This window comes from Cnephaeus nilssonii, assembly GCF_951640355.1.
Source record: "Cnephaeus nilssonii genome assembly, chromosome: 1".
NCBI lineage: Eukaryota > Metazoa > Chordata > Mammalia > Chiroptera > Vespertilionidae > Cnephaeus > Cnephaeus nilssonii.
In genome coordinates, this window is record NC_137072.1 from 65,343,596 (window position 1) to 65,367,720 (window position 24,125).

General features: G+C 44.0%; 1 protein-coding gene across 7 annotated transcripts in view; it reads left to right on the forward strand.

Moving 5' to 3' along the window:
• The first annotated feature begins 590 nt into the window (after positions 1 to 590).
• The window catches only part of TMEM150C (transmembrane protein 150C), an 83,092-nt gene continuing 59,557 nt past the window's right edge, over positions 591 to 24,125 (forward strand). For 2 of the 7 annotated variants that reach the window (XM_079778256.1, XM_079778252.1), the window contains exon 1: positions 591 to 722. The gene's annotated coding sequence lies outside the window, so the exon portion shown is untranslated. Of the gene's footprint in view, positions 723 to 795; positions 945 to 1,289; positions 1,561 to 1,867; positions 1,983 to 23,358; positions 23,464 to 24,125 lie in introns of those variants that run through there. The other 5 variants (XM_079778258.1, XM_079778254.1, XM_079778253.1 and 2 more) reach the window with 5 other exon arrangements.

Sequence of the window (24,125 nt, forward strand, 5' to 3'; positions counted from 1 at the left end):
ATCAATGTATACCCATGTAAACAACAATTACAAGAGTGTGGGGGAAGGGAGAGTTCTCGAATGTTAAACTGGAGAATTCGAACCGTGTGCTTTGAGAGGAAACAGATAAATGAGACAGGTGTGGTACCGAGGCCTCAAAAAGAATGGAGATCAGTCTGACTAAGGCAGGATGATAAAGGACCTACTGTGTGTGGGAGCCCCCTAAAACGAAGTTAAATGGTGAGCGTGTGATAAAAATGGCACTGATCCAGCTGCTGCTGGAGGTCATTGACATGGTGCCACTGCTAGATCGGGGTCTGGGGTGGGGGAAGCTGTTAAAATGCTGACGAATACAGTTTTGTAACAGACTCTGGGAGGGGGAGAGCAAGCTGGCGCTGCGCGGGCGGCCTCGGAGTACGCTCTTCATCCTCAGGGTCAGAAGTTGGCCCCGTGTTTGCTCTTGACGATGAAACAAAACCGCGGGAGAGCGCTGAGCGGTGGAGAACTACATTCAGCCAGTGCGCATTACAATGATTTTTAGCTGCTACGTGCACAAACCCTAGGTGCGTGGACCGGAGGGAGCCAGCCAGAAGGTTACGACAGGTCAGGAATAAATAACCAGCAGGCGGAGGATCCCTCAGATCCCGTCCTTCCTTTTGTTGGGTGAGGAGCGCCAGGCGAGCGCGTCCACAAAGGCTTCGGGAAGAAGCGGTGCCGCCGCGCACACTCGGCTCCGGCCCCGGGTAACTATTCGGGACCCCGAGGGGTGGTGAAAGCGGAGGCCCGGGGGTCCCGCTCTCGCGGGCAGGGACCCCAGAATAAGTCGGGGGCGGGCCGCGGCTCGGCGGACGGGCAGATCCCACCCCTTCCTTAAAGAAGCGCCCTCCCCGCCACGACTGCAGCCGCCGCCGCCGCCGCAGGTCACGGCCCCGCGAGGCGCCCGCCGCCCCGCCGCCCCGGAGCAGGTAGGCGCATCGCTCGCGGCGCCCCGTCCTCCGCCCGGGCCGCCGGGCAGCCAGGGGGCGTTGGGCCCGGCTCCGCTCCCAGCCCGGAGGCGGAGACCGCGGGCGGCGGCGCTGCACCGGGGCTCAGGCGGCGGGGTCCTCCCGGCGGCGGGGCCCGGCTCGGCTCGGTCACCCGCCTCGGAGCGCCCAGGGCGCGGGGCCGCCGGCCCGACCCCCGCTAGCGCACGCCCGGAGCGCGGCGCAGGTGCGGGCGGCTCCCGGTCCCCCGCGGACGCAGCGCCGAGCCGGCGCCCGGTGCCGCCGGTGCCGCCGCCGCAGTGCCGCTGCGAGCCCTGCGCCCCCCGCCGGCTGCGGCGCGGGTCCCGTCCTTTGACAGGTGTCCTCGCTCCGGCCCCAGCGGACACCCAGGCCTTTTGTGGTCGGGTGGACCCTGGTGGGAAGGGACCCCCAGTGTGGCCTCCGGCCTCCCGGCCGCTCGGTTCCCGTCACCGTTAGCCGAGTCCGGCCGCGCGGCGGGCGGGCAGCCGGGAAGGAGGCAGCAAGTTCCCCGCCGCGCGCGCCGCCCTCCGCTCCGAACGCGCGGCCGGGCTGGTCCTTTTCCGGGGCGCACCCTCGGGTAAGAAAGGGGATTTTCCGTTTCTCTGGGTTACCGAGGCTGTTTGGGGGCATCCGCTACAATGAAAAATAAAGTGATTAGGTTGGGTTATGGTGAGAGCCCTTGTTTAGAGGTTTTCTCCCCCTTTAAATAAATCAAATAGACGACGAGGGAGTTTTCCCATTTTTAATTCATATTCCTTTTTTTTTCCAACTCATCCCTCTCCTCCGTCCACCCTACCTGTAATGCACTTAGTTATATCTCAAGCATTTTACTGGGTTGTTGTTTTTGTGTGTTTTGTTTTTTTGGGGGGAGGGGGGGGGGTCAGGTTTATTCCTGCCAGACCTTTCACGGCTAAGCCGGGATTGTGACTGCGAATGGGAGAACAGCCCAGTGGGAAGGGAAGCCCTCTCCTTGAAGGAACCCATTCCGACTTCCTACATGTGAGGTCCTGTTAGGGAACCAAACCTAATAAAGGATGTGCTTTGTTTTTTAAAGTTCTTGGATCTGTCTTGCACCTCACTTTTCACTTCTAATATATCTTGAGGAATTTTCCATGTTAATGCTTAAAGAGTTCTCTCTTTAGATGGCTGCTTATTATTCAGTTGATAATAAGTTACTATCAATGCTTCAAAATAAAGTTATTGGATCTATTATAATAACAAAGCCTAAAAGGTAATGTGAGTTTCTGCTTCATTTCCCTGCTTGAATCAGTGGCAGGTTTTTAATATTGCAGGGCTGTAACTCCATTCTAGGCTGCAGCTCATCAAAACGATAGGCGAATATGGATGTATACCTTCCATGGTAGCAGTTGATAAATTGACCTACTTAACATTTCCAAAGAAAATTGTTAGGCTCATATATGTAATATTTGCAGATCAAAGAATCTTAGCGTCTCCGCTCTCATGCATTAAATCCCAAACTTTTTCTTCTGTATGTCCGAGAGATGCCATGTCTCCAGGATTAATGATAGCTGTCATTTCTTAATGAACTAGAAATGTAAATTTAACCTTCAAGGCATGGCATAGGAATTTTAATGATGTGTCCTTTATTTATACACATTTAATAAATGTCTTGCAAGCTCCTCAAGTTGGAAGCTCAAAAACTGGACATGGTAAATAAAAGGATGAAGAAGTTCTGCTAACAATAATGACTAGATGGCAGATGTTATAACATTGAGCAAACAAAGTATTTGGAAAATGCATGTTTATTATAATCTGCCACCAAAAGCAATCTGTTTGGATTATTTAAATCAACATTAAAATGTCTATAACAATTGCTTAATTCATGCATTTCACATCAAATGTCTTTCACAGGTTGCTTTGCAGAGGAGATTTGCTCTTTGGCATATACACTGAGTGGCCAGATTATTATGATCTCTGAACGCTTAATAATCTGGCCACTCAGTATGTATGTGTGTATATATATATATATATATATGTACAGGCCCGGTGCCTGAATTTGTGCATGGGTGGGGGTCTGGCCAGCCTGACCAGGGGGAGGGGACACGGGTGGTTGGCCGGCCTGCCTGCTGGTCGAACTCCTGGTCGAGGGGACAATTTGCATATTAGCCTTTTATTATATTAGATATACACTGAGTGGCCATATTATTATGCATTCAGAGATCATAATAATCTGGCCACTCAGTGTGTGTGTATATATATATATATTTTTTTTTTTCATGGACATAATAATGCCTCATGTTTAGGCTTTGTTATAGAACAGCCGTTTTCAACTGGTGTGCATCATGGGATGCCTGACTAGTCAGGGGCACTGGCCTTTTTTCCCTTAGATTGTCAAATTTAAAAAATGACAGCAGCCAGCACAACAATAACCATCTGGTGTGAATGAATCAAACTTATACCTTTTTTTGTCAGATCGGCAAAAAATAGATTTTTTTTTTTGGTGTGCTGCAGAATTTTAGTAATTAGTTTACGTGTGCCATAAGATGGAAAGGGTTGAAAATCACTGTTAGAGAGCGATCACACTCATGCCTACGACGACTTTGCAGGGCTTTTTTGTTGTTGTGCTCACCTTGCCTCTCTGAGATCTCTCTGCTTCATGTTCTTACCTGTCCTCCTGCTTGGTTTCTCTGTGACCTAGGCGCACACTGCAGGACAGTGGCCAGATGGGCAGGGCACCTGGAATCACGACAGAGGGGAACTAGCTGGCCCCGCTATCTCAGACACTTGGTTTCTCTACGGTGTAATCTGGCCAGTTGGATCAGTTCAGTAACCAATTAAGCAAGACAGACGCAGACAAGAGAATGTATTCCCTCTCAGTCTCCCCCTTCAGGAGAAGGATCTATAGCGCTCAGAATCCATACTACAGTGGGGATTAGGTTCTGTGCAGCTCAGATGAGACATGTACTACAGTTCTCAAAATGTGATACAAAAACCAGGTGTTGTTGAATCTAAGTTCATGAAAAGGTTAGGGACACATCAGATGTGTGAGAGATATTTTCCTCATTCTCAGGGTAACAGAAGTGGGTCCCTTCTTATTTTAACTAGGGACTACTTTAACTACTAGGGGCCCGGTGCACGAAATTCGTGCGTGGGTATGGTCCCTAGGCCTGGCCTGAGATCAGGGCCATCTTCCCTGGCTGCCTGCAGCCGGCCCCGCCCCCCACCACCACCCACCCCCAGTTCCCCATTTGCCATCAGGTGATCGGAGCCTACTGGCCAGGGAAAGAAACCAAGAGGTGGTCAGTGAGCCTCACAGTGACTGGTCAAGTGGTTGTTCTGGTCATTCTGCCCTTAGGGTCAATTTGCATATTTCTCTTTTATTATATAGGATAGAGGCCCGGTGCATGGATAGGGGCTGGCTGGCCTGCCCAGATGGGGGCCCCGGATCAGGGTGGGGGTCCCCGCTAGGGGGGGCGGGCCGGCCAAGGCAAGGGGCCACGGGGGGTTTGCAGGCCGACCACGCCCCCGATCAGGGTGGGGGTTCCGCTGGGGGGCGGGGTTGGCCGGGGCGAGGGGTCACGGTCATTCTGGTTTCTGGTCATTCTGGTCGTTCTGCCGTTTCGGTCGCTGGGCTTTTATTATATAGGATAAACTTTTATTCCTGGAGCTGATAGTACCATGTATTTTTATGTGTTTTTTTGTTTTTGTTTTTGTTTTTGTTTTGATAAATTGCTCTAAGCACTTTCAAACTAAGTTAGTGGAACTTTAACAAGTTATTGTGATCATCCAATAATCATTTCCTGGCATGTTTGGATTTTGAAAGACAACTTGTGGCAGTGGAAAGTCAGTGCAAAGAGATTTTTAAACAGGCTGGTTGGAATGATATTTTGAGATCATAATGGAATCTTTGGCAGCCGCCTTTAAATTCAACTCCACAGCCCTGGCCGATGTGGTTCAGTTGGTTGGACATCATCCCATGTACCGAAAAGTTGCTGGTTTGATTCCTGATCAGGGCATATGCCCAGGCTGCAGGCTTGATCCCCAGTAGGGGGTGTGCTCTCATTTCGATGTTTCCCTCTCTTCCTCCCCCCGTCTCTCTAAAAATCAATTTTAAAATCTACACTAATAAAAGAGTAAGATGCAAATTGACTGTACCTTTGTGACGCCCACCAGCCAATCAGGATGGCGGGTTAATTTGCATACACAGGTGCCTAGGGGGCGGGGCGGGATGCAGGTGTTCCACACCACCCCAGCCGCTCCGGGCCTCTGGGCAGCATGGGAAGGCGGAAAGGCGGCTCCAGGCCTGAGCGAAGGCGGTGCCAGCAGCCAGGGGAAGGAAGGCCATTCTTGCACGAATCTTCGTGCATCGGGCCTCTAGTCTTTAATAAATAAATAAATTCAATTCCACATTATTCAAAGTCAAGCTAGTTCTGTTGGGTAGGACTTGGAAGCCTTTTACCAAATGAGAAGTGAACAATTTTCTTTTTAGCATCTGTAAGTGGCTTTTCTCTTGGTCAGTGGTGTCCAATAAAACTTTCTGCAGTGATGGAAATATTCTATAATCTGCCCAGCCTGGTAGCCAAGAGCCACATGTGACTAACTACTAAGAATTTGAAAAATTTCTAGTGCAATTGAAGAACTGAATTTTCATTTTCATTTAATTTTAATTAACTTAAATAGCTACTGGAGCTATTGGCTACCATACTGGACGATGAAGCTCTAAATTCTCTCCACCAATCTCCTGTAGAGATAAAAGGTGATGGTAATATTCCTTTAGCTAGAAGCAAGTGGAAATTGACATCCATAGAACCAAGAATGAGGCAGATTTGACTCTGTAATCCTGTTGTTACCAAAAACAAACAAACAAACAAAAAAACTTGTATTTACTCTAGAGAACATGTTTAATGCTGACGTTCAACTCTAAAAATAAAGCTTCCCTTTTACATTCTGTGTCTGCTGCCCACAAAACTAAGCATCACCCAGAATTGTTTAGTTGCTTGGCCCCATGTGTCTGTGTTCTTGAAGTTCTTGAATTTGCTCTCTTGCACATTATAGAGTCGTTTATTCTGCGAGTTGGTTTCTGCACTTTTTAAATTTTTCAAGGGGAGGGAGATTTGCAAAGAGGAAAGAATTGATGGTGATTTGCACTCCCCACCCCCTGCAGTTACAGAGACACTAAGACAAGTCTGACGAGTGAGTTCGCCTGCCTTGGGGAGTGGCTGAGGCTCTGTCTCTCCTGGGCCCTTCTTGTCTAGTTTCTTTCCCTTCGGCTTCAAACCCAGCTCTTCTCATTCAGCCCAGCCCCTGGGGCTGAACAAATCCACTTTAAAAATAACCTACCATTAATTTTGGTAAAACCATTAAAATGGGATTTTATGTAACATCTACCATGTTTCAATTTTTAGGCTAATTTGTTGTGATTAAAGCCATCATTGGAGAGTGACACATTTTTAATTAGACTTTTTCACAAGGCCCTGCCTCTCATATTTATTGTAAGTGACTGACCATCCCTCTACCTAGGACGCCTCTCCTCAGGCCGGAGCTCACGGTCCTGGTGGTCCCCCTTCACGCGGAGGGACTCCTCCTCAATCAGTTACTTAGAAATTTTTCAAACGTGTTTGTGCATGCTGACTGGAATATACATTAGATTTACCCCTGAATTGTCTCTGCCCTGAAGGTGTTAGCACCCTAGGATGACATTTTCCAAATTTGTGTCCATCCCACAAGGGGATAGAGATGCTTGAATAAATTTAGGAAATGCTCCATGTAGTAATCCTTTGTGTGTGTGTGTGTGTGTGTGTGTGTGTGTGTGTGTGTGTGTAGATTTACACTGCACAAAATAATGGTTAGATGAGATATATAGACTCATTTAATTTTTTTATTGCTAATGCTTTCAAAAAAACTTTTATACAATGCTTATAATAGTTTTCAAACTACAGGTCTTGGGTCATGAAACCAATTCAACAGGCTAGGATCAGCATTTTTAAAATTAAATTTATTGGGGTGACATTAATAAAATTAAATAGGTTTCAAATGTATAATTCCGTGATACATGATCTGTATAGTTCATTGTGTGTCCACCACCCAAAGTCAGATCATCTTCCATCACCACATATTTGGCCCTCTTTACCCTTTACTATATCCCCACACCTCCTTCCCTCTGGTAACCACCATACTGTTGTCTGGGTCTATGAGTTTTTTCTTTGTTTGTTTTTCTTGTTTGTTCATTTATTGCTTTCAGTTTTATATCCCACATATGAGTGAAATTGGATGGTTCTTGACTTTTCTGACTTATTTCACTTAGCATGATCATCTCAAGATCTATCCATGTTATTGCAAATGGCAGTATTTCATCTTTTCATATGTCTGAGTAGTATTCCATTATATACTAGCATATGTTCCACAAACGGCAACAGATATTTGAAAAGGTGTTTGACTTCATTAGCTATTAGGGAAATGCAAATCGAAACTACAATGAGATACCACCTCATACCTGTTAGAATGGTTATTTATTATCAAAAGACAAGTAATAACAAGTGTTGGAGAGGTTGTGGATAAAAAAGAACCCTCATTCACTGCTGGTAGAAATGTAAACTGGTACAGCCACTGTGGAAAACAGTATGGAGGCTCTTCAAAAAATTAAGAATAGCCGAAACCGGTTTGGCTCAGTGGATAGAGCGTCGGCCTGCGGACTGAAGGGTCCCAGGTTTGATTCTGGTCAAGGGCAGGTACCCTGGTTGCGGGCACATCCCCAAGTGGGGAGTGTGCAGGAGGCAGCTGATTTATGTTTCTGACTCTCTGTCCCTCTCCCTTCCTCTCTGTAAAAAATCAATAAAAATATATTTTTTTAAAAATTAAGAATAGAGTTACCCCTCTTGTGAGTGTCTACCTGAAAAATTTGAGAACAGTTTTTCACAAAGACATGTGCATGCCTGTGTTTATTGCATCATTGTATTATTAGCTAGATATATTTACATCTAGCTAATTTACAGTATTATTAACTATCACCAGTGGCTAAGACATGGAAACAACTGAAGTGTCCTTACGTAGTAAGCACTATATAAGCATGGTCATTATTTGTGTTATTATATAAAATATGTGTATAGATACTGGATCATGATATAAAACACTACCTCTGAAACTAGGCTTAGGGAAGTACTGATCTAAGATATATGTGATAGGTAATAACAACATGTACCATTATTGAGTACTTACCAAAGGCTCTGTGCCTAAATGCTTTCCATGTATTATCTTATTTCTCACAGTCCCTTAATGTAGGCGCTGCCATAGTCCCACAGTTCCTATATCCCAGGAAGTCATAGAGGCAGAATCTGAACCCAGGGCAGTCTGGTGACAGTCCAGGGTTCCACCACGTCACCTCCTATATTGCAATGCGATGTCGATACATAGATGGACATCTGCAGGCCTCTGAGACTCCAACGTTGTGCAGCATTGCACAGGTGCAGAAATGAGCCGGCAACACTCGTTTTCTGTATAAGACGAGGCTTGATGAGTGAGAGGGGCGTCATTGCACGTTTAGGCTGGGAGAGACCACACTACTGCCAGCCTGTGGCCTCTGAACAGGCAGCCTGCTGCCCAAAGAAACTGAATGTTCCCGCAGATTACATCTCCAGAGCTCAGTCTTTCCCTCCTAACCACTTCCTAACGTCTGATACTGGTTTGTAGCTAACAGTGACATATGGTCTAGATAGATATATCCATCCCATCCATAAATCCCCGCTTTTTACTACATTCTGAGTTATTTGTGGTGTTGTTTTTGTTGTTGTTGTTTTTCCCAAAACCACTGCTTGCCTGGAAGTGCTTCATTATATATATGACAATATAGTATTATATTAGTTTTAGGTATACATCATAATGATTTGGTTTTTAAATATATTGTGAAATGGTCACCACAATAAGTCTAGTTAACATCCCTCACCACAAGTTACAGTTTTGTTTTCTTGTGATGAGAACTTTTAAGATCTACTTTCTTAGCAACTTTAAAATATACAATAAGTATTATTAACTATCACCATACCATGCATCCCTAGGACTTATTTAATAATGGGAAATTTATATATTTTGATTTAATTTTTAATATAATAAATGGAAAGCAATGTTGTTTTAAGAATTTAATACCTCTTCTAGGCATCTACCTGAAAAACTTGAAAACATTTATTTGCAAAGATATGTGCACCCCTATGTTCATTGCAGCATTATTCACAGCTGCCAAGACATGGAGACAACTAAAGTGTCCTTTGATGAAGGATTGAATAAAGAAGATGTAGCACATCATACTACTCAGCTATAAGAAAAGATGAAATACTACCATTTGCGACAACATACATGGAGCTTGAGAATATTATGCTAAGGGGAATAAGTCAGAAAAAGCTAAGAACCATATGAATTCACTCATATGTGGGATATCAAACTGAAACTCACAGACACAGACAGACAACAGTGTGGTGGTTACCAGAGGAAAGGGGGTAGAGAGGTAGTAAAGGGTAAAGAAGGCCAAATGTATTGTTACAGAAGATGATTTGATTTTGGGTGGTGGGCATACAATGCAATAACAGATCATGTATCATAGGAATGTACACCTGAAACCTAGATGACCCTATGAACCAGTGTCACCCCAATAACTTTAATAATAAATAAAAAATAAAAATAAATAAAAGAATTTTATATAAAAGGAGGCTGGAAATCCTTTTCTCCCCCAGTGCAATCTAGAAAGTAAAACTAATTTTATTTTGGGAGTAGATTTCAGTTTTCCTTAAAGGTCGAACTAAATATAAGCAATTGCTTGTCCATAGACTTTGCGAGATAAAATAGAAGAGGCGAAAGCTTGTCTTCATGGTTCTCTTCTTCTTTAAGAAGTACAGGCTGTGTCTAACATGCTAAAAATCCTTAAGATATTCAGACTTTTGTTCAAGGCTGCAGAATCGTCCATCTCCAGGGACAGTGATACAGGCTATCTGTAGAATACAGAGTGTCTTTGAAAAAATGTTGAAAGTCGTGTAATACTTTTAGGCAAGTGTAGACAAAGCTTAAGAAGTAATTGTGATTAACTATGGCAGTAGAGGAAATTAGCCTGTAGTTTAAATGGTGTTAATTATTATAATGATTTATGGTTTTCAATTGAATGTAAACATAAATGTCTCCAAAAATAGCATAGCCTTACTATTCATTAAATGTTTCATTTATTAACAAAGCAGACTTCTTCTTAGATTTTTTACACTTATGATGTGATTTAACTACCAGAGAAATATTTTTAAATGGAAATAAGTGGAAGTTTTCAAGCATAAAATGACTGTACATGGCAAAAATGATGTTATATTTTTTTCTAATTAGGTTGCTTAATTAAATAGTCTTTCAAATTATTTTTCCTTCAATTGATTCATGAATGAAGAGATATTAAGAAATGTTGATACCATTGTAAAGCAGTCAAAATAGAAATATAATTTCTTTATTGAAGTTGGAGTGTATAAATAGAATTAGAATTCTGTAAAGTAATTGTCCTCGAATTTCTAATGGAAATATATTTCCTAGAATGTCTAAATTCTACTTTTCATTCACCCCTATGTTCATAGCAGCACAATTTACAATAGCTAAGATCTGGAAACAGCCTAAGTACATGAGAGGATAAAAAAGCTGTGGTACAATTACCCCATGGAATACTATGCAGCTGTAAAGAAGAAGTATCTCTTACCCTTTGAGATAGCATGGGGGGGACCTGGAGAGTATTATACTAAGCGAAATAAGCCAGAAAGAGAAAAACAAGTACCACATGATCTTACTCATATGAGGAATCTAATGAACAAAATAAACTGATGGACAGAATAGATTCAGACAGAGCATGCAACAGACTCTGGAATCTCAGAGGAAAGGTGGGGGTGGGTGGGAAGAGATCAACCCAAGAACTTGAATGCATATATCCATAACCCATGGACACAAACAACAAGGTGGGGGAGGCAGGGGCAGGCTATAAGGGGTCAATGGGAGAAAAAAGGGGACATATGTAATACTTTCAACAATAAAGATTTTTTAAAAACTGAAGGAGTATTTACATAGAAGCACTAGTAACTAAAATACACCTACATGCAGTAGCAGGAATACCAACTTAGAGGTGACAGTTTGTCTTCCTTGCAGTGTGATTTTCCCACATAGTCTAGACTTAAAAAGTGTGTCAGTTTTGATTTTTTCCCCAGTGTTGTCAATGAAAGCACAATGTTCATATTTATCTCCCTGTAATTTTAGCAGCTATTGGAATTTTTCTTGACAAAGCTGATTATCTTTTCTGACATTTTGATTAGTGTTTTTCCATTATAATTTGAGCTTGTATGTGGCATAAAAATTGATTTATATGAAAAGGAGTGGGTTGCCCTTTGATTGAATACATCATAATGATTTGATGTATCAAAATTTTGATTGAATATGTATGATATAAAAATAAAGGCAAACATTTTCCATGAACTGATTTGGCAAAAAGGATACCATTGTGATCGAATAGTGGCACATTGTGCTCCTTTAAGATCAGGCCATTGAACCAAGTGAATGTTCACTTACAGAGCCAGACATTTGGCAGCTCTGTAAGTGAACTATTAGCTATTGGACAATATTTGTGAAATCCCTAGCATGGCCCCTAGCCAGAGTAACTTCCTTTTTTTTTTTCCCCTGTTATTTTTTCAACTGTTGTTGTGTTGTTGTTTTTTTAATTGTTGCTTTCTCCTTACTTATAACACAGGTTTTAACTCATTTTATCACATGGAAAATTAAAGAGGATTGTTCTGGATAATTGCTTTCCTATTGAGCATCTAAGGCTAGCAAAAGCCTTTGGAAGTCACATCATTTATTTCTTAGAACCTTGGCATGACCACAGTCATCACAGAGAGACTCTTAGTATTCTCCTTTTAGTCTATGAATATTTTACACTAGTTCTTGACATATTGTTTATCCAAGCTGACTTAACAGTAATCTGAAGTTAAACCTAGGCTCACGTCAGTTCCATATATCTCCTGGTTTGCTTGCTTGTGGCATGTTTACCTTGTCTTTCCAGTTATATCATTGTTGGTTTGTGTGTAGAAATTATATTATGGGTTTTTGGGGGGTTTTTTTGTATCCCACTGGGTTATCTGAGGACAGGGGTTGGCAAACTATTTTGTAAGTAAAGTTTTATTGGCACACAGCTATGCCCAGTTGGTTACCTGTAACCTGTGACTGCTTCTGCACTACCACCAAAGTTGAGTAGTTGAAACAGCACATCTGACCGTAAAGCTGACAATCTCTACTCCCTGGCCCTTCACAGGCAAAGTTTGTAGACTCCTGTTCATATGATACTCTTCTTGTATGGTTCTTGAAAAAATGTGGAAAAGATGGCCTATTACAACTTATATCTAGCTAATTGCTTTTATAGGGACAGATTGCACATCTGAATGACTGACTGAATGACAAATATCTCCTTTTTTCCTATTTTATGGGACTTCCAAAGGCTGTGGAAGTACCATCAGCATAGGCTTAGGTGTCATATAGACCTGGGTTACTAGCTGTGTAACCTTGAATATGTTACTTAATCCCTTTTAAGCTATTGTTTCCTCATGTACAAGATGAGGATAAATGTGGAACCTACTGATGGCAGACAGTTCTCATGTGCCCCATGCATTTTGACAGGTCTTACAGAGAGGCACTCGCTGCTGTTTTGTTCTGGACTGTGTTTTCAAGGATGTTTGTAGTGAACAGTCTTGGATGATAGTGTTGCCTTCAGAAGCAAAGGATGGGTATGCTTATATCCGGTAGATTTGTGCTTCCCCAGGTCAGAGTTCCTCTCCAGTAGGCTGCTCACTGCATGTACAGGTGTCACATGGTCTTCTTTGTGACACCCTATGGGAATTGGAGCTGGAGAACTGCAAGAAAATGCTGATATGAATATGTTACTACTGTTGCTGCAAGTAATAAAGTCCTTTGTCTCTGACCCAGGAGTCTTGTGTCTTCTGCTAGCATCCATGAAACTGAGGCAGGCTAACTTGTGCAAATAGCATAAAATTTCAGCGCTTTCATAATTCTTGGACACCTATTGTGTGGGGTTATTATGAGACTTGAATAAGGTAATGAATATAACGCATTTAACATAGCCTGGCATCTAGTAAGTGCCCCCAAAATGTTGGCTGTTAATTGTTACCTAGCCAGCTAGTAACCCTGCAGTATGAAGCTGAGTGCCAGTTTTATGTGGAAACATATCTTCAGACAGTGGTTTTTCAAACTATAGCTCACCAGGGCTGTGAAAACAGTTACGTAGGTTTATTTATTTTAGTGAAACAGAAAACAGAATATAATAGATAATAAAGAAAAAATCAAGTGCAAATATATAACAAGGATAAATATCCTACCCTAATATATAAAAAGCCAGGGGCTGTCACAACCAAAACAACCGAACAGACAACCAAACAGCAGGCTGCTTGGGGCGACCAGGCCAGCAGGAGGGGCAGTTGGGGGGCGACTAGGCCAGTGGGGGGGCAGTTGGGGGTGACCAGGCTGGCAAGGGGGCAGTTGGGGGCAACCAGGCCAGCGGGGGGGGGGGGGCAGTTGGGGGCGACCAGGTAGGTCGGCAGGGGGGAAGTTGGGGTGACTAAGCCAATGGGGGGGTGGGCAGTTAGGGGCGACCAGGCCGACTGAGGCGGGCAGTTGGGGGCAACCAGGTCAGTGTGGGGGGGGGGGGAGGAAGTTAGGGGCAACCACGCCAGCAGGGGGGCAGTTGGGGTGACCAGGCTGGTGGGGGGGCAGTTGGGGGCGACCAGGCCAGCAGAGGGGGGCAGTTGGGGGCAACCAAGCAGGCAGGCAGGTGAGCAGTTAGGAGCCAGAGGTCCTGGATTGTGAGAGGGATGTCCGACTGCTGGTTTAGGTCCCATCCCCAGGATCGGGCCTAAACCGGCAGTTGGACATCCCCCAAGGGGTCCCAGATTGGAGAGGGTGCAGGCTGGGCTGAGGGAACCCCCTCCCTTGTGCACAAATTTTGTGCACCGGGCCACTAGTTGATATATAAAACTTGTAGCATTATGGAACAGACTCACAGATCTCAGAAGAAATTGGGGGAGGAGGTATGGCGGGGTCTCTCTTTTCTGCGTCCAGCACGGAAAGAGAGATGAACCAGTTCTTCGAGTAGAGGCAGCTGGGGATTGAGAAATAAAAGAAAGAAAGAGACAAGACACAAAATGGAAGGAAAAAGCTGGGAACCGGGTGGGACCACTGCCCTCTTTTGCTGGAGAGACAATGACCCAAAGCCGATACAGCGAGTTTATTTTATACCCCTGAATGCCAGGAAGTTTCACCAAAAGACAAGACAAAGGAGATTATTTGCATTCTTGAGTAGGCCCAAGCATTCCTGGTGCTTGACTGGATTTACATATCAAAACACACTCCCCAACACCTGGGCAAAGATAAGAGTCAATGCTGAGAACACTGGAGAGCATTATACTAAGCGAAATAAGCCAGTCAGAGAAAGAGAAATATCACATGATCTCACTCATTTATGGAATATAATGAACAACATAAACTGATGAACAAAAACAGATCCAGAGACAGAGAAGCATCAATCAGACTGTCAAACCTCAGAGGGAAGGTAGGGGAGGGTGGGGGTAAGGGGGGGAGTTCAATCAAAGGACTTTTATGCATGCATATAAGCCTAACCAAGAAACACAGACAACAGGGGGGGGTGAGGGCATGAGTGGGGGGTGGAGGGGCTTTGGGGGGATAAGGACACATATGTAATACCTTAATCAATAAAGAAAGAAGTATTTTTTTTTTTTTAAAAAAAGGCTGAGAACACATCTGCCTTTTTGGTAAGATGTGTATCCAAGACGCGGCTTTGCCTGTCACCTTGGGTTCAGCTGACAATAATTAAAGAAATGCCCATGTGCCTTCCCAGGCGCTGTCTACAAGGAGGGACAAGAAGAGATTAACAAAAAACTTATATGCATATATGCATAAACCATGGTCACAGACAATAGCATGGGGAAGGTCTGGGGTAGGGTAGGAGATGGGTAGAGCGGGGCTAAGAGGGAAAAAAGGGGATATATGTAATACTTTGAACAATAAAGATAAAATTTTAAAAACTTTTAGTTTCAGTCATATACATATATATTTGTATACTGGATTGTGATATAAAACATATTTTTTTATTATTGGTCACAGTAAAAAAATAGTTGGAAAGCCACTGCCGCCCTAATACATACATGGAACTATTACAAAAAAACTTTTGTTCCTTTCTTAGTTCTCATTCCCACAAAGGGGTATAAAGAGCCACCCTCACTCATCAGGGTGTGACTGCCAAGAAGAAATGACCAGAGATTCAGTTTACCCTCTGCATACCTCATGGCTCGTTTTGTCCATGATTAGCAGAAAATGAATATAACCAGTTTATTTTCTGAGGAAATATTTTTATATCAGCACTATCCAATAGAACTTTCTATGGTGATGAAAATATTCTATTTCTGCCCTCTCCAACACAGTAGGCACTAGCTATTGAGCACTTGAATGTACTACTGAGGAACTGAATTTTTAATTTAATTTTTTTTTAATTTGGATAAATTTAAACTAAAACACCCTTTCTTGCGATTGGACAGCAAGAGTTTTATTTTATTTTTCCTTTATTGATTAAGGTATTACATATGTGTCCTTATCCCCCCCAAAGCCCCACCCCACCCCCTCCACTCATGCCCTCACCCACCTGGTGTCTGTGTCCATTTGTTAGGCTTATATATGCATGCATACAAGTCCTTTGGTTGATCTCTTCCCCCTTCCCCTCACCCTCCCCTACCTTCCCTCTGAAGGACAGCACAGTTTAAAATTGAACAAAAAGGTGTGATTTCCTCCAGTACAGTTAACTGTATGGTTTGGCTTCTGGTACTGTCTTAAAGAGCAACATCCTTACTCAGGGTTGTTCAAACAACCATTGACCTTGCGCATGGCTGGCTTTGGCAGACATTGGGGTATAGAAGTGCTTGATGAGCTGCTACCTTGGATGGTGCCACAAACTAGGAGGAAATGGCAAGGAGCCAAGGTGCAAAGGTTCTTAACCCTGGCTGTGCAGTAGAACCACCTGAAGAGCGGTAAAAATCCAAGCTGCACTCCAGACCAATAAAACCAGACATTTTTAAAAGCTCCCCCGGTGTTCTGTCATGCTCTGTAAGTTGGGGAGCATCTCTGGTGGGGAAGGCTGCCCAGGCACTTCACTGTTCCACCAGGGCATCAAGGCATGCCTACTGTCAGGTGGGCAGGGAATGGGCTCGTGAAGCACAGCGGACCCCCAATGTATTTTAAACAGAAAGATTCAAACTTAGCTTTGGTGTTGGGTGCTAGGCTGTTTTCTCACCCAGTTGCCTTGGCAACAAGGGCTCCCTTGCTCAGTAGGGCCAAAGTGCAAATTTCTGAATAGCACATCGAGCTTCAAAGAAGGGAAAATACAGGCTCTTATTGACCATCTCACATAACTGTCACACTTACTGCTAAGTGATTTCCACTTATATATTCAACAAACATTTTTGGAGTCCCTATTGTGTATTTCAGATATGCTGTTCTTGCTCAGTCTAGTGGGGCGGAGGCTGACATGTAAGTAGTTATTCTGTTGACTTAAGAACGTCCAAACCTGTAGATAATTTTGTGTTTATTTGAGCCAAACTGACTACATATACTGGGGAGCAAGATTTCAAATGTCCCGGAGAATAAGTTTTGCGGCTTCTTTTATGCATTTGAAATTAAGGAGGGAACATAAGGAAGATTACACGAGGGGGAAAAGCAAGGCAGGGACTGGACTATAGGACAGTTAACAATATTATGTGCTTTCTTTTTTTTTATAACAATATTTTTTTTTCTTAAATATATTTTATTGATTTTTTACAGAGAGGAAGGGAGAGAGAGGGATAGAGAGTCAGAAACATCGATGAGAGAGAAACATCGATCAGCTGCCTCCTGTACACCCCCCACTGGGGATGTGCCCGTAACCAAGGTACATGCCCTTGACCAGAATCAAACCTGGGACCTTTCAGTCTGAAGGCCGACGCTCTATCCACTGAGCCAAACCGGTTTCGGCAATATTATGTGCTTTCTTGAGGGTGCTTATTTTAATGATGTATTAACCTAGATGCACAGAAACAATGGACAGGGCTTGCTTAAGGCAAAGATAAACCTTTTCCTAAAAAGTATATGCTGGGGACATGGCTACTCAGCATGACCTGCCCAGTTAGGAATTTATCATCAGATCACCCTGTGAGGTTAGTTTCCATAGAACCTTTTTTGTTCACCCACAATACAGTAGGGTAAGCATAATAATAGATGAATCATAGGGTGCCTTGAGAGTACCCAAGAGGGGGCAGCTGTCCTGGATAGGGAGAGACTTCAGGAGTGGCTTCCCATTAGTGGTGACACTCAAGCTGATCTTATAGGATCAGAAGGCGTAGTCATGTGAAGAGTAGATACAACCTGGGAAGAGGCCATGGCTGACATTTTCTGACCAAGACCAACACCCAAACATAGCTCCCTCTTGGGGGAAGATCCTACCGGCTATTTTACTAAACCTCATGGGATATCCTTATCCTAACTGACCTTTAGCATTTATTCATTCAACAACTGTGATTTACTATGTGCAGACATGATCTAGATGCTGGTTGATAGAGCAATGAACAAGACAGATGGTGTTTCTGCCCTCAGGGAGGTTTATACTCTGATCTATATTCTAGATCAGAAATAAACAAGGAACTAGTATAGCATATGGCTAATGTGCTGTCGAGAAAAATAAATCATGGTAAAGAATGTGGAGGTACTAGAGAATGTGCTCTGAGAACTAGAGAAGTCTCCTTGTTGTCTGTTGCAAACTTAATAGTGATTCTTAGCACTTTTCTGAGACTAGCCCTGGGACCTGCAGTCATTTTCTTTCTGTTGTTCAAGCCTGGCCATCCAACTCTGTCCATAACCCCACATCCTCCTACCTCCTACAGGACCATAACTTGTGCCAGCATCACCTCTCACATGCACCTTGCTACTCCCATATATAATATCTTGTATTTTCACTCCCTCTTAACTTTTTCACTTCCAGTCCTCTGTTGATTTCCTCACATTCTTTTTCTCTTCACTCTGGGGAATCCATGGTTAAAGTTGTCAGCCTTTTGGCTGATTGCTCTCTCAACCTTCTCTGTGGGTCACTGCATGAAAGGCTTGTCATCCCCAACTCTGAGGCTAAATGTGGTAAACTGCCTGTCACTCTTCCTCATCACTACTCTTCATCCAGCTCCAAGTCACTTCATCCATTTCTTGAGAACTGAAGACCTGGCTCCGTGTCTTCTCATACCCCCCTTTCCTCTCCAACTCTTGTCGTAATCCTTGGTGATGGCCCCATCCTAGGTGATCCCACCATGAATCTGGTCTCAAAATCCATTGGACCTTTTTACCTAACGAGCTGTGCATCCTTCCAACTCATTCATTCATCCCACTTCCTGGGATGTCCTATCTTTTGACTTGCTTCAACTAACCAAACTCTCCCTTGCACGTGCAAATATATTCAGGTCCATCTTCATTTCCTTCCTTGAGAGGATGTGGTGTCCATATTTCCCCATGTTTAAGGCCGGCCCATTACTTAAACCCTGAATGCCATCTTCTTGTGCCTCCTTCAGAACCATTGCTATTTTAATATTCCTCTCTTTTCTGTGGTCTTATATCTCTTTTGTTTTTTACTGGCTCCTTCTCATCAGCCAAGCATTCATAATTTTCTTCCATCCTAAAAAATAAATCTCCTAGGTTAAGTAAATTAAAGTAGATCTCTACAATAGAACACTATCCAGTCCTCTGAAATACTGATGGAGGTGTATATGTCTCACATGGAAAGATGACTGCAAAAATAAGTGAAAATAGTGTTAAAACAGCTTCATTAAGTGATTTTCTTTTCCAGATTTTATTTATTTATATTTTTATTTGTGGTGAAATACATATAACATAAAATTTACCATCTTAACCATTTTTAAGTATACAGCTCAATGGTGTCAACACATTGCAGACCAGTAGTTTCATTGCTAGCTTTATCCAGTGGCCAGATAAGTTTCTATTGAATGAGTACAAAAAACGTTTTACATAAATGTTAAAGGCATCTTTAAAATTAAATACCCATTGCATTTTGAAGTTATTTATTACATGTTCTTACAAGCTAATATTTTTTAAAGTATGATACTTTATAAAACACTGTGTAATATGAAGCAAAAATTCTCGTGTTCCATCCGCAATGTGTTAAGTATATTGACATGTGCATCCAATCTCCAAAACTCTTAGCATCTTGCAAAACTGAAACTCTACACGGAGTGGCCAGATTATTATGATCTCTGAACGCATAATAATCTGGCCACTCAGTGTGTGTGTGTGTGTGTGTGTGTGTGTGTGTGTACATATACATATATACATATATACATATATACATATATACATATATACCTATATACCTATATACCTATATACCTATATACCTACATACCTATATACCTATATGCATATATACATATATACATATGAGGCCCGGTGCCTGGCTAGGGGAAGGGGACATGGGCGGTTGGCCGGACTGCCTGCTGGTTGAACTCCTAGTCGAGGGGACAATTTGCATATTAGCCTTTTATTATATAGGATATACACTGAGTGGCCAGATTATTATGCGTTCAGAGATCATAATAATCTGGCCACTCAGTGTATATACCCTTTAACAGCAGCTCTCCATTTCCCACTCCTCCCCAACCACCATTCTACTTTCTCTATGAATTTAACTACTCTAGGTACCTCGTATAAGTGGAATCAAACATTGTTTGTCTTTTTTCTGATTGGCTTATCTCACTTAACACAATGTCCTGAAGGTTTGTACATGTTGTAGCATGGGTCAAAATTTCCTTTGTTTTGTAAGGCTGAATAATATTTCACTGTATGCACATGTCACATTATGAATGATTTCATTTTTGAAGAAAAATATATTTGTTAGTATATGTAAACATAAATATAATATATGAACACACATATATAAACTATTATAAATCAAAATGTTAACAGTGGTTATCACTAAATTGTGGAATTTTGAATATTTTTCATCATCTTTTTTCTGATCTGTACTTTTTGAAGTATTTATAATGAGCACATTTCCCTGATGTAGAAGCTGAAGGAGACAAACCTTTATTGGCTCCTCCTCAGCCAGTCTAGTCACCCCCGTGATCAGGCACCTGCCCTCCTCTCTCGCTCATCCTTCCCCATTTCATGCCTTACCCGTTGTGCTCTGAGCACAAAACTCTGGTTCTTGCACACAGTGACTGAATGCCATGGAGGCCCTGCCCAGGCTGCATTCACAGCTGCATGGGAAGCCTCCTCATCCCTGAAGACTCAGTCCAGGATCGTTTCCTTCTTGGATGCCCTCCCCAGCCCTCAGTGTTGGCTCCGTTTCCTTGCTTTGGAGCTCCCAATTCCCTGTACTAATCTCTGCTGCTGCACTTGTGTCCCTGCACTTGTGTCCTCATTATCTATGAGCTACTTGGGGATAGGGACTGTGCATTCATCTTTGTATTTGCAGTGCTTAGAACAGAGCCTAGCATAACAATCTGGGCAGCTTAGGGAGCCACTGGTCATTCAGAGGGGCTGGGTCACTGGATGCCCAGAAATGAGGCTGGAAAAGAGGTGGAATATTTGCCCCACACCTTTCTTTCCACTATACCCTGCAGCCTATGGTAGGAACCATGTAAAGATTTTAAAATACTTTACCTTTTACTGAAAATAAATTAGATATTAAAATTATTGAAAACATGACATTTCTATCTTAACGATACTGGTGAACTTTGGTCACGTGGGCCATGCCTGGTCTCCTGTTTTGTTGGGCTTATAAGGCATGTTTGGTAAATACCTGTTAACCTGCTTAAGACCCCTAGTAGCACTATATGCTCAAACCTCTTTCTTAAACTCAGCTACTTTGACAGGTTGGGACAGGATTTATTTAGAGGCACTGGAGGCCTTTATTATCACCCTTCACATCAAATGATAGAGACTGGCTGCCTACACTACATGTATGATTGATCCGGTCAGAACTTCATGAGAAATAAAAAAAGAAGTAAAAAGATCTACTACTGACAAGGCTTTGCGTGCTGTATTGAAGCACCTGGTGGGTAAAGACAGCTAATGCATCCTTCTTGCCCTTGATGTTGCCAGCTACACCTTGGACTGAGAGGGGCTTAATGACATATTGTGAATAATGGTAGTTCACACTGAAAAGCTGTAAGGTGCCATACAATTTGGTAAAACAAATTTCATAGGCTGGTACAGTTAGGTAGTATGGGACAATTCTCTGACATATAAAAGGAGGATTCTAGGCGTCCTTTAGGCAACATTAAAAGGGCAGACGGAAAAATGAAAAATAGTTTTAATTACTGTGGAACTGAATTGATTAGGGCCATCTTCAGCTTCTGAGCCCACAAGGATTTATCTTGGTTTTCCTTGAGAAAAGTGGCCCAATGTGAGTGATTCACCCACAGCATCTGCAATTTTTAGAAAAAAATTATTGATAATAAGACATTTAATGTTTGAAATGATGCATTTTTCAACTGTTGAACCAACATGTGGTATGTTGGCATAGATAGCTTGTGCCATTTGCCTCAGAATCACAATGATTTAATTGAACGTTCCTTGTTACCCAGATCAGAATCTTATTGTAGAAGTTTGGCTAGAATAGATAGTCCTGGTTATGATATTGTTTTGTTTTCTTTCAGTTTTTCCCAGTAGGCCAAAAAGGAAGTAACAAGATCACTTGGAATAAACATTAGACCTGAAGATGTAACGTCAACATTTAACTCCTGGCCTAATCACACTCTATACCCACTGTGTGCGTGGAGAACTTATATCATTCTAGAGACCCGGTGCACGAAATTTGTGCCCGGGGGTGGGGGGTGTCCCTCAGCCCAGCCTGCACCCTCTCTAATCTGGAGCGCCTCGAGGGATGTCAGACTGCCTGTTTAGGCCCAGGACTGCTGGCTCTCACAATCCAGGACTGCTGGCTCTCAACTGCTCACCTGCCTGCCTGCCTGATTGCCCCTAACTGCTTCTGCCTGCCAGCCTGATCACCCCCTAACCACTCCCCTGCCAGCCTGATTGACACCTAACTGCTCCCCTGCTGGCACGATTGCCCCTAACTGCCCTTCCCTGCCGGCCTGGTCACCCCTAACTGCCTTCCCCTGCTGGCCCGGTCACCCCTAACTGCCCTCCCTTGCCAGCCTGGTTGCCCCTAACTGCCCTCCCTTGCCAGCCTGGTTGCCCCCAACAGTCCTCCCCTGCAGGCCTGGTTGCCCCTAACTGTCCTCCCCTGCAGGCCTGGTCACCCCCAACTGCCCTCCCCTGCAGGCCTGGTTGCCCCTAACTGTCCTCCTCTGCTGGCTCGGTCACCCATAACTGTCCTTCCCTGCAGGCCTGGTTCCCCCCAACTGCCCTCCTCTGCAGGCCTTGTCCCTCCCAACTGCCCTCCCCTGCAGGACTGGTCTCCCCCAACTGCCCTCCCCTGCAGGACTGGTCTCCCCCAACTGCCCTCCCCTGCAAGCCTGGTCGCTCCCAACTGTCCTCCCTTGCAGGCCTGGTTGCCCCTAACTGCCCTCCCCTGCCGGCCTGGTCAACCCCAACTGCCCTCCCCTGCAGGCCTGGTTCCCCCCAACTGCCCTCCCCTGCAGGCCTGGTCCCCCCAACTGTCCTCCCCTGCCGACCTGGTCCCCCGCAACTGCCCTCCCCCACAGGCCTGGTCCCCCCCAACTGCCCTCCCCTACAGGCCTGGTCCCCCCACCTGCCCTCCCCTGCAGTCCTGGTTCCCCCTAACTGCCCTCCCCTGCAGGCCTGGGTCCCCTCCAACTGCCCCCCCGTCAGCCTGATTGCCCCCAACTGCCCTCCCCCCGTCGGCCTGATCGCCCCCAACTGCCCCCCCCCGTTGGCCTACTTGCCCCCAAGAGCCCCCCCTGCCAGCCTAATGGCCTCCAACTGCCCTCCCCTGCTGCCCTGATCGCCCCTAACTGCCTCTGCCTCAGCCCCACTGCCATGGCTTTGTCCAGAAGGACGTCCTGAAGCTCTCCCAGTCTCATTAGCTTATTACCTTTTTATTAGTATAGCTATGTATCCATTATTTATATAACATGTGAAAGGTCTTTCACAGTGCTAGTCACATAGAGGTAATATTTATTTGATGAGGTCTTGCCATGTACTGTACATACTTCAAAATACTTTCAGTTTTGGGCCATTCCCTATATTAACCAGTGGTAATTCCATTCTGTTCCACATTTTCTAAAGCCCAGTTAGGGTGACTTTCACCTGCATCCTTTTTGTTTTTTGTTTTTTTGTTTTTGTTAGTACTCACCCAAGGATATTTTTCCATTGGTTTTTTTAGGGAGATTGGAAGAGAGAGGGAAAGACAGAGAGCAACATCGATGTGAGAGAAACACATCAACTGGTTGTCTCCTGCAACCGGGCCAGGGAGGAGCCTGCAACCAAGGTATGTGCCCTTGACCTGAATCAATCCCAGGACCCTTTGGTCCACAGACTGACACTCTATCCACTGAGCCAAACTGGCTAGGGCCCACCTGCACCCTTTTAATGATACCCATGATCATCTTGATGCAAAGTGTAAGTTCAAAGAAGAGTTGACCTTGGGCTGCCCTGGCCTGGAACTGCAGCTTGCTCTCTTTCTCCACTGTTTGCTCTGTAGAAATTACTTGGGTCAATTCCCAAGCTTTACCGATTTTTAAGCTTATGTTAAATAATAATGATTTCATATGTGGAAACACTGCAGTAGTTTCCACACTGGTTTCCCTGCCTCCTGCCTCTTGGCCACTTGAGTGCACAGTGCTGTCTGCTCATCTCCCCAGCATTTTGCTTTTATAAGGTCTCCCTGACCCAGGAACACTCCTGAAATAGTATCTTATTTATAGGCCCAAATCCAGGCTCCTGCTGTTGGCATTCAAGGCCGTGCATAATCAGACCCCATGCTTTTCTTCCACTCACCAGTCTTGTCTTCTTACTTTCATTTTCATGGTTCCCACACTGAAATGCCCTCCCTGGCCCATTCTGTTTATTGGCATTTGCCCACAGCTATAAGGCCCACCTTTTTCGTAAACCCTACCTCTTTGTGAACATTGATTGGCTTCTTCTGATACT